This window comes from Staurois parvus, unplaced genomic scaffold, assembly GCF_062004578.1.
Source record: "Staurois parvus isolate SC_StPar_1 unplaced genomic scaffold, SC_StPar_1.0 ptg000402l, whole genome shotgun sequence".
NCBI classification, from domain to species: domain Eukaryota; kingdom Metazoa; phylum Chordata; class Amphibia; order Anura; family Ranidae; genus Staurois; species Staurois parvus.
In genome coordinates this window covers 8,655,836-8,670,942 of record NW_028318198.1, presented here as the reverse complement: position 1 = coordinate 8,670,942, position 15,107 = coordinate 8,655,836, and the positions used below count along the sequence as shown (strand labels likewise).

The 15,107-nt window shown below is 38.9% G+C and overlaps 1 protein-coding gene across 7 annotated transcripts in view; it reads right to left on the bottom strand.

Annotated features, from left to right (window-relative positions):
* NTNG1 (netrin G1) overlaps positions 1–15,107 on the bottom strand; it is a 379,145-nt gene that overhangs the window by 338,291 nt on the left and 25,747 nt on the right. The window lies entirely within an intron of this gene.

Sequence of the window (15,107 nt, the reverse complement as noted above, 5' to 3'; positions counted from 1 at the left end):
AAATCTCTAACAAGATAAAGAATGGGTGATGTGAAAGCAAGTGATTTCCATTGTCAATTTTGTTTTGAGTCCGTCCAATAGACACCCTGTTGTAACATTGTTCAAGCCCTGGAGAAGAGGAATTTTTGTCCTGAAATGTGTTGATTGTCTTTTGTCTTCCTGTTGTTATGTGTCATATTAATAAAAAGGATCTTGGATTGCGTTATTTTTGTATATGTTCTGTGCCACAGAACTTACACAAATCTGCAGATCAGAAAGTCAGAAGTTCCTATGGACATGCATCTTTTAATTAGGCAATTCATATTACTAAAGAAAAAGGTTCAGTATGACAACCCAGCAAGTATCATTTTAAGATACAGTGCTTATCAATGGCAAAGCTACATCATCCATATTTCTCCCATGACAGGTTTACTTTATCTACAGTTTGGTGTGGAATGATCTGGTGGCCATGGCACATTTGTATGCTGCAGGACTAACACACATGCTGCTGGAGGTGGGAACAGAACTCGGTGGAATTATATACATCCCCTGCCTTTACATTGCTACTATTCCGCATAAAAACTTTGTATAAACATACTACCCTCCAGAACTCGAATGTGTCAATGGCTGGGCAAGGCTAGAGGTAAGCACACCAGCTCCCATCACTACTTTCTATACTCTAGCTGGTTACAGCTGCTTCTGAGTTCTGAGCAGGGGGAACCTTATACATGGTATATCTGCTGAACACCAATGTGTAGGCACCCAACTGGCCCCAATGTCTGCTGCTCATTTGGAGAAGTGAAAGGTCTGGCTGTGGGTACTTTAACATAGACACCTATCAGTATCTGTCTAGCTTGCCCTATGATAAATTGACCCTGCCTTCATTTACATACATAAACCTTTCCAGGGTCTAGTGACAGTGAAAGAATGAATTTCATGGATGAGATGGCAATTGTTCTCAGAGTGAAAGTAACGCGACGCAACAATCTATGCACCTATTTATTAATTCTGATAACTACACTGTGCAACAACTGCATTAAACTTTATCTAAGACAGCTAGCAAATGTTTTGAATATTGATGTCCTAGTGGCACAAACAATAGATGAAAACATCAGGCTTTTAATTCTATGAAATGACAAAAACAAAAGTCAGCATGCCCTAGTATCTCTTTTTGCTGTCAAGTATAATTAACAGGAGAAGGTTTCTGAAACTACTAAATATATCAGAGTATCATCTATCAATTTCCTTTGACCAATGTCATGAGTTGTATTGCAATATAAATAAAGCTCAATGATAAAAATACTGAATCATTTGGGGAACCACAAGATGTATTATATGTCAACATTGGCCGTTTCTCTGTCGCTGCTGCGATAACCAGTGTTCAATTTGAAAATACATATTATTTTCACAGTAAGAGTTTACTTCAGTTAATTAATGTGGTTATCACACATAAAGCTTGGAGAAGTGTACTTTAAGGTAATTTGTATGCATACTGTAGCTATATTGACATAATGTTACATACATTATTTTATACAGCACTTGAGAACTGTCTCTCTTCTAATGAAGGGAAGGTTATGGCAAAGGTACATTGCCAGTCAAGCTTTTTATTTGTTTATACAGAACAGACCAAAGGAGAGCGTATTTTTCTGTGAAGAGTACCATTGAGTATCTTTCACCTAATGCATTGACTGACCCAATTTACTTTAAAGTATGCATAATCCCAATCACCAAACATAAAGCTTTATAATATTTAAGCTTTAATAGTCATTTCAAAAGTCACTTTTCATATTTTTAAAACAGCAGCTTTTATTAAAATAATACTTGGTGATCCTGCCTTTGAAGGTTTTTGTTCAGGAGTGCTCTGAAATAGTGTGGCAATGATCTGTTCCTGTCTTCCAATTGTTCTCCTGCATTTCCACTTTGTCAACACATTTGAATAGAGATTAAAAGCAGATCTGCTGATGTACATTGCACAGGCGTATTCCATTGTTGTCACTAGTGATGATCTTTGGGTTCTGTTTAGACATGATCCAGACCCCAACAAATGAAATCAAAGTCAGTGCTACAAGTAAGGAGACCCTCCAGACATTCAAGTCCTCCTGAGGCTCAGAGCGGACAGATCTTCAATTTTGCCAGTAACTACAACTGGAGGTCTCCACCAATGATGAGCACCATCGTAAGCACTGTAAGGTCTTGCTGCCCTCTTCAATTCAGTGAAATCTGGTACTATAAAATAAGTGCAAGAGGGAAGCGCACCAGCCTAGTGCATTACCGCAAAACTCATTAATATATAAAATATGCTTGTTTCGTGACCCAGGTCCTGCCTGTTCACTGTAAATAACTAAACAATCTGCCCATATCTGGAGAGGTCAGTAACGGCAATCTATTGTTGCCATTGCTGAGAGTGATGCCAAACTGCGAGCCCCACTTTCAAAATGGCTTTCTATACCTTCTTACTAACCCCACATTATCCCTCCCTGAAACATGTTTTAGATGCTGTTGCTAAGAGAGGTACTCTACCCTAAGCCCGTCCCTGTAACCCAAAGGATTCATATGCACATGGCCATACAGTGGCCATACCATGTGCAGAGCCTGAAGTAATGTCCCTCTTACAATATCCCCCTCTGTAACCCTTTTAACCTAACAATAACCATGTTGGTAACTTGTAGGCTGCCACTACTGAACATCATTCCATACTCCCCTAATAACCCCAATGTTAACTCTTACTCTGTCCCTTACTGTTGCATGAACACTAATCCTTCCTATATTCTTAGCCTCACTCTCTCTTTAACATGTATAGACTGCTAATCATAAAAAAGATATCCTACCTGAGTCCCTCTTATAATATCCCTCTCTGTATCTCTAACAGTCTCTTTAAACCTAACGCTAATGCTCTCTGTAGCATGTAAGCTGTCATTACTGAGAATTGTGGTCTTCCTTAAGCCCCTTTACAGCTTTATAGCTTTCTGTAACCCTAAAACTCTTATGCTGTGCCTCATTCTGCAACTTACCCTATTTCTATCTATAACACTAACACTAATCATCCAGGTATAACTAGCACAAAGACCAATCTACTGTTTTAGCAGAATCTACTGTTTTGGTTGGTTTTTGGTTGTAATGTTGATCCAATGGCAACAGTAGTTTCTGAGACAATTAGGTCGATTTACTAAAGGCAAATAGGGTGTTCACTTTGCAAGGGCATATTCCTGACCATATTGCTGACCTCCCTCGTCTAATCAAGTGTAAGCAAAAAGACTGTTTTTGTTTTAATTTTCCTTACACGTGATTGGGTATTCTTTAAGAAGTGAAATTTCACCGCATTTAGCAAGGTAAGGAAAAATTCCCGTTAAAAGAGGACAGCCTATTTGCCTTTGATAAATCAACCCCAATGGCCTGATGGAAGTGTAAATTAAGATCTCTGACTTCTGACTCTGTACACTTGCCTCAGATCAGTGTCTGGATACTGAAATCAAAAGACAGAAATATTTTTTTTAAGGAGATCAGCAATTGTAGTCTCCATATCCCTCAGTATGGGTTTCTTTTAAACCAACTTTAACTAAAACCTCTTGCATAAGAAGGCTTATATGGTGACACTAAGTTTCTGCTAGTTTCTGCTTCTGTTTGACAGATATATGTGAATTCCCTAATTACAACAGGTGCTGGACTGATTCAATCATTCATTTATTCAATATCTGAATATTTTCTATTTTTAATTTCATTTAGACTATGTGTTACTAAAATATATGTATCTCATAAAGTAGGAATGTCATTTTTCAGCCAGTATCATGACTGCTAATATAATACAAAGTGACAACGTGTCAGCATAGGGAGAGAATGCATCTCCTGCTCTTACAGAACAGTGTCATTACTGGTAATTGAATATCCAGCTGTCTCGGATGTCACGCTCAGATTAGTTTATATCTGAGAGAGATATATGGCAGATTAGTTACATTACGACCATTCTCCAGGGGTCCGACAAATGCATTAGGGGCTTCTCAGTTTGCAAAAACACAAAACAAACATCGTGGCCTCTCTGCTAAAATATTACGATGTTATTTTTTTCAAGAAGCCCACAGGTTGCCAATCCCTGCCAATGTACTTATACAATCAACAATCTTTTCCCACTTTTACACACTGATGAGTTTGACAGGGAAGATTCATAATAGATGCTCTACACATTTATTGTGACAAAACTGACACAATTATTCTGAAAATAGATGGAAGAAAATCTCACTGAAAGATTCCATGTAACTATGCAAAGCTTAGAAGGAGTATGCAAAACATCAGATATCTTAGAGATTGCAGGAAGGTAGCAATCCATAAATTAAAAGACAGACCCACACATTAAAGCAGGGGTGCTCAACCGTTTGAAGAGCAAGGGCTACTTAAATTGTTTAGTAACCAGTCATGGGCCACAATGAAATGAAGTGGTTCAGAATTTAGAATGTTTTTCTTTTTAATACCATAATGAACATTTTCCTCCTGAAGCCACTGAATGCTGGTGGGAGGAAGAGGAGGAGAAGTTGGCTTTCAGCAGTTGCAGGAAGAAAATGGATGGGATATGTTCCTGTATATGCCACCCCTCTGACCCTTCTGTCCAACTGTAAAACAGAATGCGACAGGGAGGTCTCCTGGACCATGAGGTGGAGTCACCATTGTGACCCCTGATTCTACATCAGTGGTTGGGGGTGTGTGGTAAAAACACATCTCATCTATGGGATTTAAATGCCCCAAAACACAAATCTAAACAAGCCCTTATTGTCCTGAGCCCCCTATAGGGCTGCTTTCACACTAATGTGCTGCCGTTTCCTGCGGGTTAGCTTTGCCATACATTTCTGTTATATCTTGCACTTTATGAAAATGCACCAAAACTTGTGCATCTGGAATCAGTGTGAAAGCAGCCTATACAGGTGTTAACTCTTTTATAGGTGCTAATATGCCATTTGTAAAAGTGCAGTGTAGGTGTTGTTTAATATAGAGGTAGTTTGGGGGCGCTAGAGCATCTACCTAGTTAATGATAGGGGGTGGACCGTGGGTGGATATAGTAGTAGGAGGTCCATGTGGGAATGTCATCCAAGTCAATCTTACATGGAGGGCGTATAGATGTATAGACTTGTAGGAGGAGGCAGCCAGCTGTAAGAGCTTGTAGATACGCCTGTGAACAGATAGAAAAGAGAGATAGCGGCGCCACTCTAAGTGTAGATTGTTTAAAAAGCAGGCAAATGTAATGAAAAAATGCAGTCACAAGAGTTAAAGATTAAAAGCATGTCTTGGCAGATTATAGTCTGAAGCTGATAGTCCTATGCGGCGCTCTTGGTGTATCCCCGCCACTCCGGAGTAGCAAAGTGGCGAAGGGAGGCTCAGTCAGTTGTTTAATACACTGCCCTTGTTTTCCTTTTTCAGCTTCTGCTGGCATCAATATCCATCTCCAGGCTGCTGGAAAGGTCCCTGGCTAAATATACTTAGTATCACTCTGCCTGGGGCAGGTGCCAGCACTACAGAGGAAGTATTGATGTATGCAGCTTGTGCTCCTACTGCAGCCTGCCTCCTCTGCTGTTGGCACCTGCATGATGCACTCTGATGCTCTGGGATAGCAGGTTGGCAAGCCCAGATTGCGATTAATGGATTGCTGATCTGGGCATGCACTTCCCTGATTTGAGTTTGAGGGCAACATTAAAAGGCTCTCAGGCCCCCATGTGGTCCGTGGACTATAGGTTGAGCATGCCTGCTTTAAAGCATAAGTTTATTTAAATAAATATAAAAAATAGTTTTATGTTGTTTGTTTTGCCAAGTTGAGTAAGTGGGGCTGATTTACTAAAGTCAAATTGGCTGTTCACTTTGCAAGGGAAGTTGCAGTTTGTAAGTGAATTTTTCTGAGAGCTAAGTGAATGTGGTAACATTTAACTTTGCAAAGCATACCCAATCATGTGCAAGGAAAATTAGACTTTAAAATAATAAATTCAATAAAAGTTAAAAATGTTTTGCTTGTTTATAAGTGGATGGTAGAAGTCATCAGAGTTAATGCTAGAAGCCATACAATGATAATTTCTATATCACACATGCCTTCAGTGGAGTGCAAGAAAGCAGTGATGAGTGAATCTCAGAAAATCTATTATTTGAGATCACTGGGTGGATATTTACTATCTGTACGGCATGTAGTGAATACGTAAAGAAATCCAGGGATCAACAGTGTGAGGCTTTGCTTCTCTTTTCTATGAAAGGTCAGTGAAGGGTTTAATTTGAGACCAGCAACAAACAGTGTAATTCACAGCCTATTTTGTAGTGACCTGATCTGAAACCTTAGCTGAGTACAAATACACAATGCAAGTTAGCAACAGTATGATGTCCAGCTTCAGGAATGTTTCCAAATTAGGTATTAGAAACAGCATGCTCAGATTGATAGCTCATTGCTTAAAGTGTTATGAAAGAAGAGCTGGTACAGTGGTCTGATTGGACTCATTGATGGATCTGTAAATTGTATCACTGACCATTGATTTGCCACTTAACAGGTATGGCATGTTTGCAATCATTAACCTTAGTAAGTCAACTGCTTGATGCAGAAATTGCTACTTCTTAATTCAGCTGTAACCCATCACCACTGTAACCAACTGTCTTTCTACAAAGATACAGTACATACATTTTATATGTAATAACTGAATGTGTGTAATATTATTGACTAGCCACAATTAAGAGAGTTAAACTGAACTTACATGGATTACAAGCTGCTGTAGAGTCAGGGACATACCTCTAATAATGTGTCATGGCTGCTGCTTCTTTCCTGCAAAATAATGGATTCATGCACCCTCTGACATGATGCAAAATCCAAACTTACCTGCTGAAAAAATTGGGGCTTGAGCACAGTTAGTCTCTCACTCTGCAGCCCTTCCATTCACTAAATGTCTTCTGTTCTTTTGAAAGATTATAAGGTGTTCTGTGCTTGGACAAGAACATGAATGTCCATTGTTGCAAAACTACTCAAATCATCCCATTATTCTGTTTTTCACAACCTAAAAACTATTTTTTTTGGTCGTAAAATGAGAACTGGGAGGGCTAATTAGGCTTCTTGAGATAACAAAGGAAGTTTGTACCAGACAACTCTGGTTTTCTAAAATGATCAATAGGTTTTTTTTGCACTTTTGCATGCTCAGTAGGATGACTACCGTGATCAATCTGTAAGTGATCGAGAAGTCACAGCCATCTCCTGAAAAAAGTAAGAACTTGTAGGGTTGAAAGGAAGAAAATGCTGGACTTCTTGGCTGATTTTTTTAAAGTTAGCAGCTACAATACTTTAATACTTTAGTTTAACCAGATTTTACATAATAAACATGTTATTCCAAATCGTTTTGCTAGGAAGCTGTTTCTTTGTGCCTCTAAACTGAGATGACAAAGAGAGACATGTTTTAGCATAATGTTTGGAGTAAGGGACAGACCCTACCTCGCCCCAGTTACACAGTCCATGAAAAATTAATACATCAAATATATGATCAGTTAAAGCCAAACTGCACTTCTTTTCAATCATTTTTCTTCATATTGGGTTAAAATAAATAACAACAAATACAACAATAATTTTCTCCAGTTAAATTGAATTTTTTTATAGAGCTGTATTCAATAGACCAGAAATAGATCAGAGGGACAATCCCTCCAAATGAGGGACAGTTGGGAGCTATGGTTTCTATGGAAATAGGTATCATTGAAAATAAACCTCTGTTGCATTCTACTTTCTTCCCAAATTAAAATCCTCACCTGCTGCTAAGACATCAGCAGCACGAGATGAAATTCAATAATAAAGGGCATGCATTGTATGGCACAGATTGGCAATAAACAGAAAATCCCTGTACTGTGCAGAAGATCTCCAGCTTCCTAAAATACACATAAACATGTGTAATAGATGCCTGCAGGCACCTAAACACTAACAGCTACTGAACAAAAGACAAAGCATCCAGAAAGTGGCACTTTAGCTTCCAGTTATCTCAGTGTGGATGCCTCATTACTCCTCAACACACAATGTACAGATGTTAGAGTGATGAATAGCGCAGAGTTAGCAGCTGTAATACAGGAGTGCTCTTTAACCAAGCGTATCCACACTATGTCTGGAGAGAAAATTGGCACCTGCATCTTACAGGCAGAGCCCCAGCGATGTGTGAATGAATGCAGACTGCGTTTCTGATGAGGCTGTAAGATGGTTAACCCTTGCCACCGCTGCTAGAACTTTAAACTTTGGTTCAAGGGTGGCAAGGGCAAGCAATGCAAAAAACAATGTTGCTGGGGCTTACAATTGACGAAAAGTAAAAATTACTTAATAGTTAAGTATTCATTATTAAAATAATTACTAAATAGTTAAACGTGAACTCTGCTAAAACACCATAGAAGGTTATAAGAAGACTGCCAGTGTGCTGTGATCAAAGGCAAAATATGGGGATGAGGATAAAGGACCAATATCTTCACAACAAGCCCACTATATCCCATTGCAGTTAAACTGGAAAACTTTAAATAAGAGGAGTCCTTATTTCATTCTAAATAGATATGACTTACACTATATTGCCAAAAGTATTTTATGCCTTTACATGCAAATGGACTTTAATGGCCCATCCTTTGCAGCTATAACAGCTTCAACTCTTCTGAGAAGGCTGTCCCCAAGGTTTAGGAGTGTGTCTATGGGAAGATTTGGCCATTCTTCCAGAAGCACATTTGTGAGGTCGGACGAGAAGGCCTGACTCTCAGTCTCCGCTCTAATTCATCCCAAAGGTGGTTCAATTGGAGGTCAGGACTTTGTGCAGGCCAGTCAAGTTCCTACACCCATACTCACTCATCCATGTCTTTATGGACTTTGCTTTGTGCATCCCCACACTTCCCACAAAGTTGGAACCATGAAATTGTCCAAAATGTCTTGGCATGCTGATGCCTTAAGAGTTCCCTTCACTGGAACTAAGGGGCCAAACCCAACCCCTGAAAAACAACCCCATACCATAATCACCCCTCTACCAAACTTTACACTTGGCACAATGCAGTCAAGCAATTACCGTTCTCCTGGCAACGGTCAAACCCAGCAACATCCATCAGATTGCCAGACGGAGAAGCATGATTAATTACTCCAGAAAACATATCTCCACTGCTCTAGAGTCCAGTGGTGGAGTGCTTTACCCCATTGCATCCGACACTTGGTATTGCACTTGGTGATGTAAGGCTTGGATGCATGAAGTGAAGTTCTCAATGCACTGTTGTTGTGCTAATATGAAGGCCACATTAAATTTGGAGGTCTTTAGCTACTTAATCTGTAGAGTTTGCGACTTCTGTGCTCTGTATGCTTCAGCATGCGCTGTCCCCGCTCTGTAATTTTACATGGCATACCATTTCGTGGCTGAGTTGCTGTTGTTCCCAGTTCCTTCCCTTTGTTATAATACCACTAACAGTTGACCGTGGAATATTTAGTAGAAAGGAAATTTCACGGATGGACTTGCACAGGTGGCAACCTATCATGGTACCACGCTTGAATTTACTGAGTTCCTGAGAGCAACCCATTCTTTCACAATTGTTTGTAGAAGCAGTCTGCATGCCTAGGTGCTTGATTGTATTCACCTGTGGCCATGGAGGTGATTGGAATACCTAAATCCAATCATTTGGAGGGGTGTCCCAATACTTTTGACAATATAGTGTATGATATGGGATATTTCACACCATTGTGCTCTATATTGTAATGTAAAAAGTCATTTCTGTTACAGATGTAATTGCAGTCTGTGTAGATTGATAAAGTTGAAAACAAGCAAAGGTAAAATGTAGCTGCAGCAATAAATCTGATTCCCGTTATTTTTGCAGGACTGAGAGAAAGGTAGTGGAAATACTAGAAGCCAATGAAGTATGCTACATGCACATGTAGGGATCTGCTGCCCTCTACCCTCTGCCCCTGATGTGTTGGCTCTGAGATCCCAGAAGGAGGAAGTGTAGAGAGAAAAACTCTCAGCCACATCTGCTGTCCATTTTGCTAGATCCTGGACTAGAAGATCGTATCATGAAAGTATTCATTTGATCTGATAGTTTAATTGCAGCTGCTGAGTGTATATTTAAATCCTCATGACACACAGAGTGTCTCTGTCCTTGTCTTTGTTATTATTTCACCTGCACAGTGCCAAAAAGCTAGGTCTGTGCTACTGTATGTGTAGTGGTCACATTCCAGTATATTGGTAGGTGAATTTGTTTATTGCAATATCATTTATATGCAGCTCCTGTCATTCTAGTTAGCCCCATCCTTTCTGGCTTGGGATTATATAACTAGTTTTAGCTTAGGGCTAAAATAATAACAAGATAAACAACATAGGCTAGAGCCAGGATAGGCTTCAATGGCTACACTGGGATCATGGGTTTAGAGATTCGGCTGAAGTGAGATTAGAAACTATTGGGGGAGGACTAAAGTGCAGAGTAGATAGGCTAACTCTAGGTTCCAGTGCCACAGTTCCAATGCCACACCACAGTTTCTGTTGTCAGAAGTTCCATTTCAGGCTTGTTGGACAATCGTTGAAGGATCTCCCATGACCACAGATCTTGTCTAACACAAATACAGATGCTGCATCATTCTCAGGGGCCCTGCAAATGGACTTTGCTACAACAGTCATCTGAAGGTATCTCTATCAACATTAACATAAAATATATATATAATATTACACATATGTGCACAATTCTACTTAGACTTCTATCAGGCCCTTTGCTGATAATGTCTACTTGTACATTGGATGCATGTACTGGTAATAATCTCTTCTTACATAAATCTTGTATTATTTCTATACTAGTGTGCTTCTATATACTTACAGTTAATGGTACATGTTGATTGCAGTTGTTCTTTTGCTCTCAATTACTTTGTTCAGATTACTGATGAATTTCCACGGTAGGGAATCCTCTTTGTTCACAGAGGCTCTGTCCTGGGTGGAAGAACTACCAACTTTATTATCAAACCCACTCTTCAGCTCAATGAAGGTTCTGGTTCTACAGGTTCAGCACAATATCCTATTCGAGGGAGACATTTTTCATACCTCGCCCCAAAAAAAGGGCTACATGCATGTGCTGACAATGAACATTCTGGCAAGAGAAAACAGCAGAAGGGTGTCTTAGCATTCTGCTACACCATTACTGCAGAATAGGAACGGGCAGAGTGATTTTGATTTTGGTGTTGACAAAATGTTTCAGAAGAAGAATTCTCTATTTTGTTCATTGAGTTGCTTAACTGAACAAAAATAACTTTTTTTTAAATTAGAGGGCTGTATTTAGGGTATTTGAGTTCAATTATTGCCCTTTGTATTTGTTTTCCCTTTTTATTTTTGAGGAATTGGATTGCTACTGTTGACTTAATTTTTTATTGATTTTTTTTTTCTATAGGTTGCTATTTTCTCTCTGTGAAACAAAAACCCATAAACAAGGAGGATATATTCAGGATTGTTGAAAAGAGGTCTGTAACCATTAGAAGATCTTATATTACCTCATCCATACTAATTAATTATAGGTTGAGGGCAAGGAGTTGGTTTGGTTGTATTGCTTATCTACAGTAGAGAAAAGTTAACTCACCAACCTGGCTCTGCTCTCTGGCAGGGCCAAGAAAATCTCAGGTCTCAACAAAAATAGAAATCCTCTGACAGGTAAATTGCTCCCACACAAATGTTTCAAATGTGCATTTAGCTGTTTGCTTGGAATTAAGCTTTAAGCCCCTGTTCACTTGAAGTCGACTTCAGTGTGACTTGAAAGACATATGTGTGACGTCATGCACAGATGTCTATGCAAGTCGCACCTGAAATTGCAAAAAGTAGTGCAGGAACTACTTGCAAAATCAGTGCGACTCTGACGGAGTTGGAGTCTCACCAGTTTGAACATTTCCATTGTGGACAATGGGGTGTGACTTGTCATGGGATTTGAAACTATCAACTCCCATGACAAGTCGCACCGGTGTGAACCCAGGATAAAAGTAAAAATCTGTTAAATAGATGATAGCAAAACACAACTAAAATAATTTTACATTCCACCTGTTTTTATTGTTTGTCCTAATTGTTGTACGCCAGGAATGATCAAATTCATTCAATGAACTGCAGGTAGAAAAAAACAGACCTAGTCCCATAGATGAATTTATTCTGCAAAGGCTCTGCTCTCAAAGTGTCACACAGTATTGATTAGCAGATGACAATGTACAGACTTTATCTGGCCAGCATAATCTGCCTTGGGGACATGAGATCCTGATGAAGGTGTCAGGAAACTGATCGGCTGATAACGCGCCTGTTTATATACATTGTAGCAATCTCATGAAGGATCTTCTCCTGTCACATTACAAAGACTCATTACACTATCTACTGATAAACGCCTGGTTTATAGATCCCAATCCATAATGCTGCCGATACATTTTTAATGAAAGCTGTAGAGAAAATGTCGATTATTCACTCTGATCTCTTTATAAGAGGTAGACTGTGAAACTCCCTTATAATGAAACTTCCATTTCTTTCTGCATTACCTCTCTGCAAAACTACTGTAATAACCTAGGATCACTGTGCATGTGATATTTCTACAACCCAAAGCCAACCCTTTTATAAATGATTAACCACTAAGATATTTCTTAATAAATAGTTTAAAACACATTTGCATTACTGCCTGCACACTCACATAAATACATAAGTTTTGCAATGAAAAAAAACAAACTATTTCTCTTTTTAAAGCTTATTTAAACTAAATGGTTGTAATGTTTATTATTTTTTTTTTTTAGAAAGCAACCAAAATCTGAACAGAATGGCCTGTTTCTTGCCAGCATGCTGCATAGAAGGGCCCTTGCTTTCTGTGGAAACATCAGTCTCTCTGCAGAGGTACAACACAAAGCATGTGGGCCTTGTGTACTAGATATTCACCTATAGACATTGGTCTTCATGTATGACAGTGTGCAGTCATCAGTTTCCTGAACATTTACAAAGCCATTTCAGGAAGCAAGTAAAATCTGGCTCAGTAGGAGGGCAATATTCTCTACCTGTACATCATCAATCATATTCAAACTTCCAAGGCAGGTTTGAACTGATGGGTGGCTGTGATACATATCTGAGTACTGACATTTTTACCATCAGGCTTTCTGCTTGTAAGAGGCAGCAAATAGGGTGTTCCAGCATCAGAAGTAAACATGCTCAAATTATATCTGATTACTAACTATTGGGAATAAAGTAGAGCCATACCTGGCCCCCAAAAACCTGGAGGTAGTAGGATGCCAAACTAAGGAGTTTAAGGCAACAGCAAAAACAGATTTAAGGCAAAAATGGCCTTTGTTCCCTTTCTGACAGAAGTCATTTTGGAAGCTAAAGTGCCAAAAATGCTTAAGGCATCTGACTTTCGGTCCAAATCTAAAGTCATCCAAATTTTGAGATCACATTTACTAGGGTGCACTTATAATGATATGTTGGACAACACTCAGTTCATATTAAAGTGAAGAATTCATAAGTCCTGTCCAACAGCGTCATTCTCTGCAGATGCTGCCTTGCTAAAACACCAAAACTCTTTCTTTCGGGGAACTCATGCATTAAAACTCATACATATCAAATAATTTTTTTAAATTTTGTTTTGGATAGAATGAGGATAGTTAACAACCGTTGACAGATCTTTATTGTAGTCCCCATTGAAGAACATTTCACATCTCCTGTTTTTCGCAACTCTATTAAAACATTTAAACAGTTGGGCTTTAAGATATTCTAGCACTGACATCTTTCTATGACCGATGAAAGAGAACAAGGGGCAAGGAAGACTAAAACTGGTATTTTTACTGACAAAGTGCTTCACACTGTTAATCCATGTACATTTAACTTTACCCTCAGCATTTACAAAAACTTGCAACTGATCAATAATCTTAAATGGCTACAAACACTTTGTGAATATCAATGACTAACCAGGAAATGGATATTTCTCTTTTTAAGTGTCTTAAGGTTAGAAAAGTCTGCAATGCAATGGAAAAATGTGCATTTTTATGTTTGTACCATACAATTCATCTAGGTTCAGTTGATTTGCTTAATAATTCTAACAGCGAATATTGCACAAATCTGTTGGTAATCATTGTGGATTTGTTAAAATAGGGGGTTGCAGTTCTGCTGCTGCACCTTTGTTGTCTACTCACAGTCTGGAGTGCCCTAGTTGTACTGCTAAACTGCTGTAAATAGAAATTACTGTAGATCCCCAACTTGGCTATGCAGTCTATTTGTCAGGACAAAACTGCAAATCAGTATGAAAAAGGGTTTTTGTATTTGTACCTAAAATGTATATTTATTTATTTTTTTTGCCTGAATTGCAGATTTAGGCTAACATTCTTGAATAAACAAGCATTTTGCAAACATTTAAGCCAACATTCTGTGGATGTAGTATACCTAGATTTCACTCAGGCATTTGATACAATGCCCCATAAATACTTAATTTACAAATTAAGGTCTTTTGGCAATGATAATATTGTATGTACCTGTATAGAAAACTAGTTGCAGGAGCAAATTCAGAGGGTAGTGATTAATGGCGTATTTTCTGAATATCCGAGAGTGGAAAGCGGGGTACCCTAGGGCTCTGTCCTGGGACCAATTGTGATTACTATGTTCATAAATGATACAGAGGTATGAATAGTTCAATCCTAGTGTTTGCTGATGATACAAAGCTAAGCAGTAAATTCACAACAGAATATGGCAACTTTACGAAAAGACCTAGTCAGAACAGAGGGGGGGGGGGGCAGCTATATGCCAGATGAGGTATAATATTGAAAATCTTAAAGTAATGCACTTGGGAGTGAAGAATATAAATGCAAGTTACATGCCAGGGGGAGAACCTCTGGGAGAATTGAAGATGGAAAAGGATCTGGGGGTCCTATAGGAGACAGACAAAAAATGGCATACAATGCCTAACTGCAACAAACAATGATAGTAGAGTATTAGCATGCATTACAAAGGGTATTTTCTCAAGAGATGAAACTGTAATTCTACAACTTTACAAACTCTGGTTCAGCCACATCTTCAATATGCCGTCCAGTTCTGGTCACCGATCCGAGTTTTAACCGGAAGCGCAAAAGAAGAGCAGCATAGCTAATAAGAGGGCTGGAGGACCTTGAGGATTGACTACAAACAATAAACTTATTCTCCCTGGAGAAGAGAAGC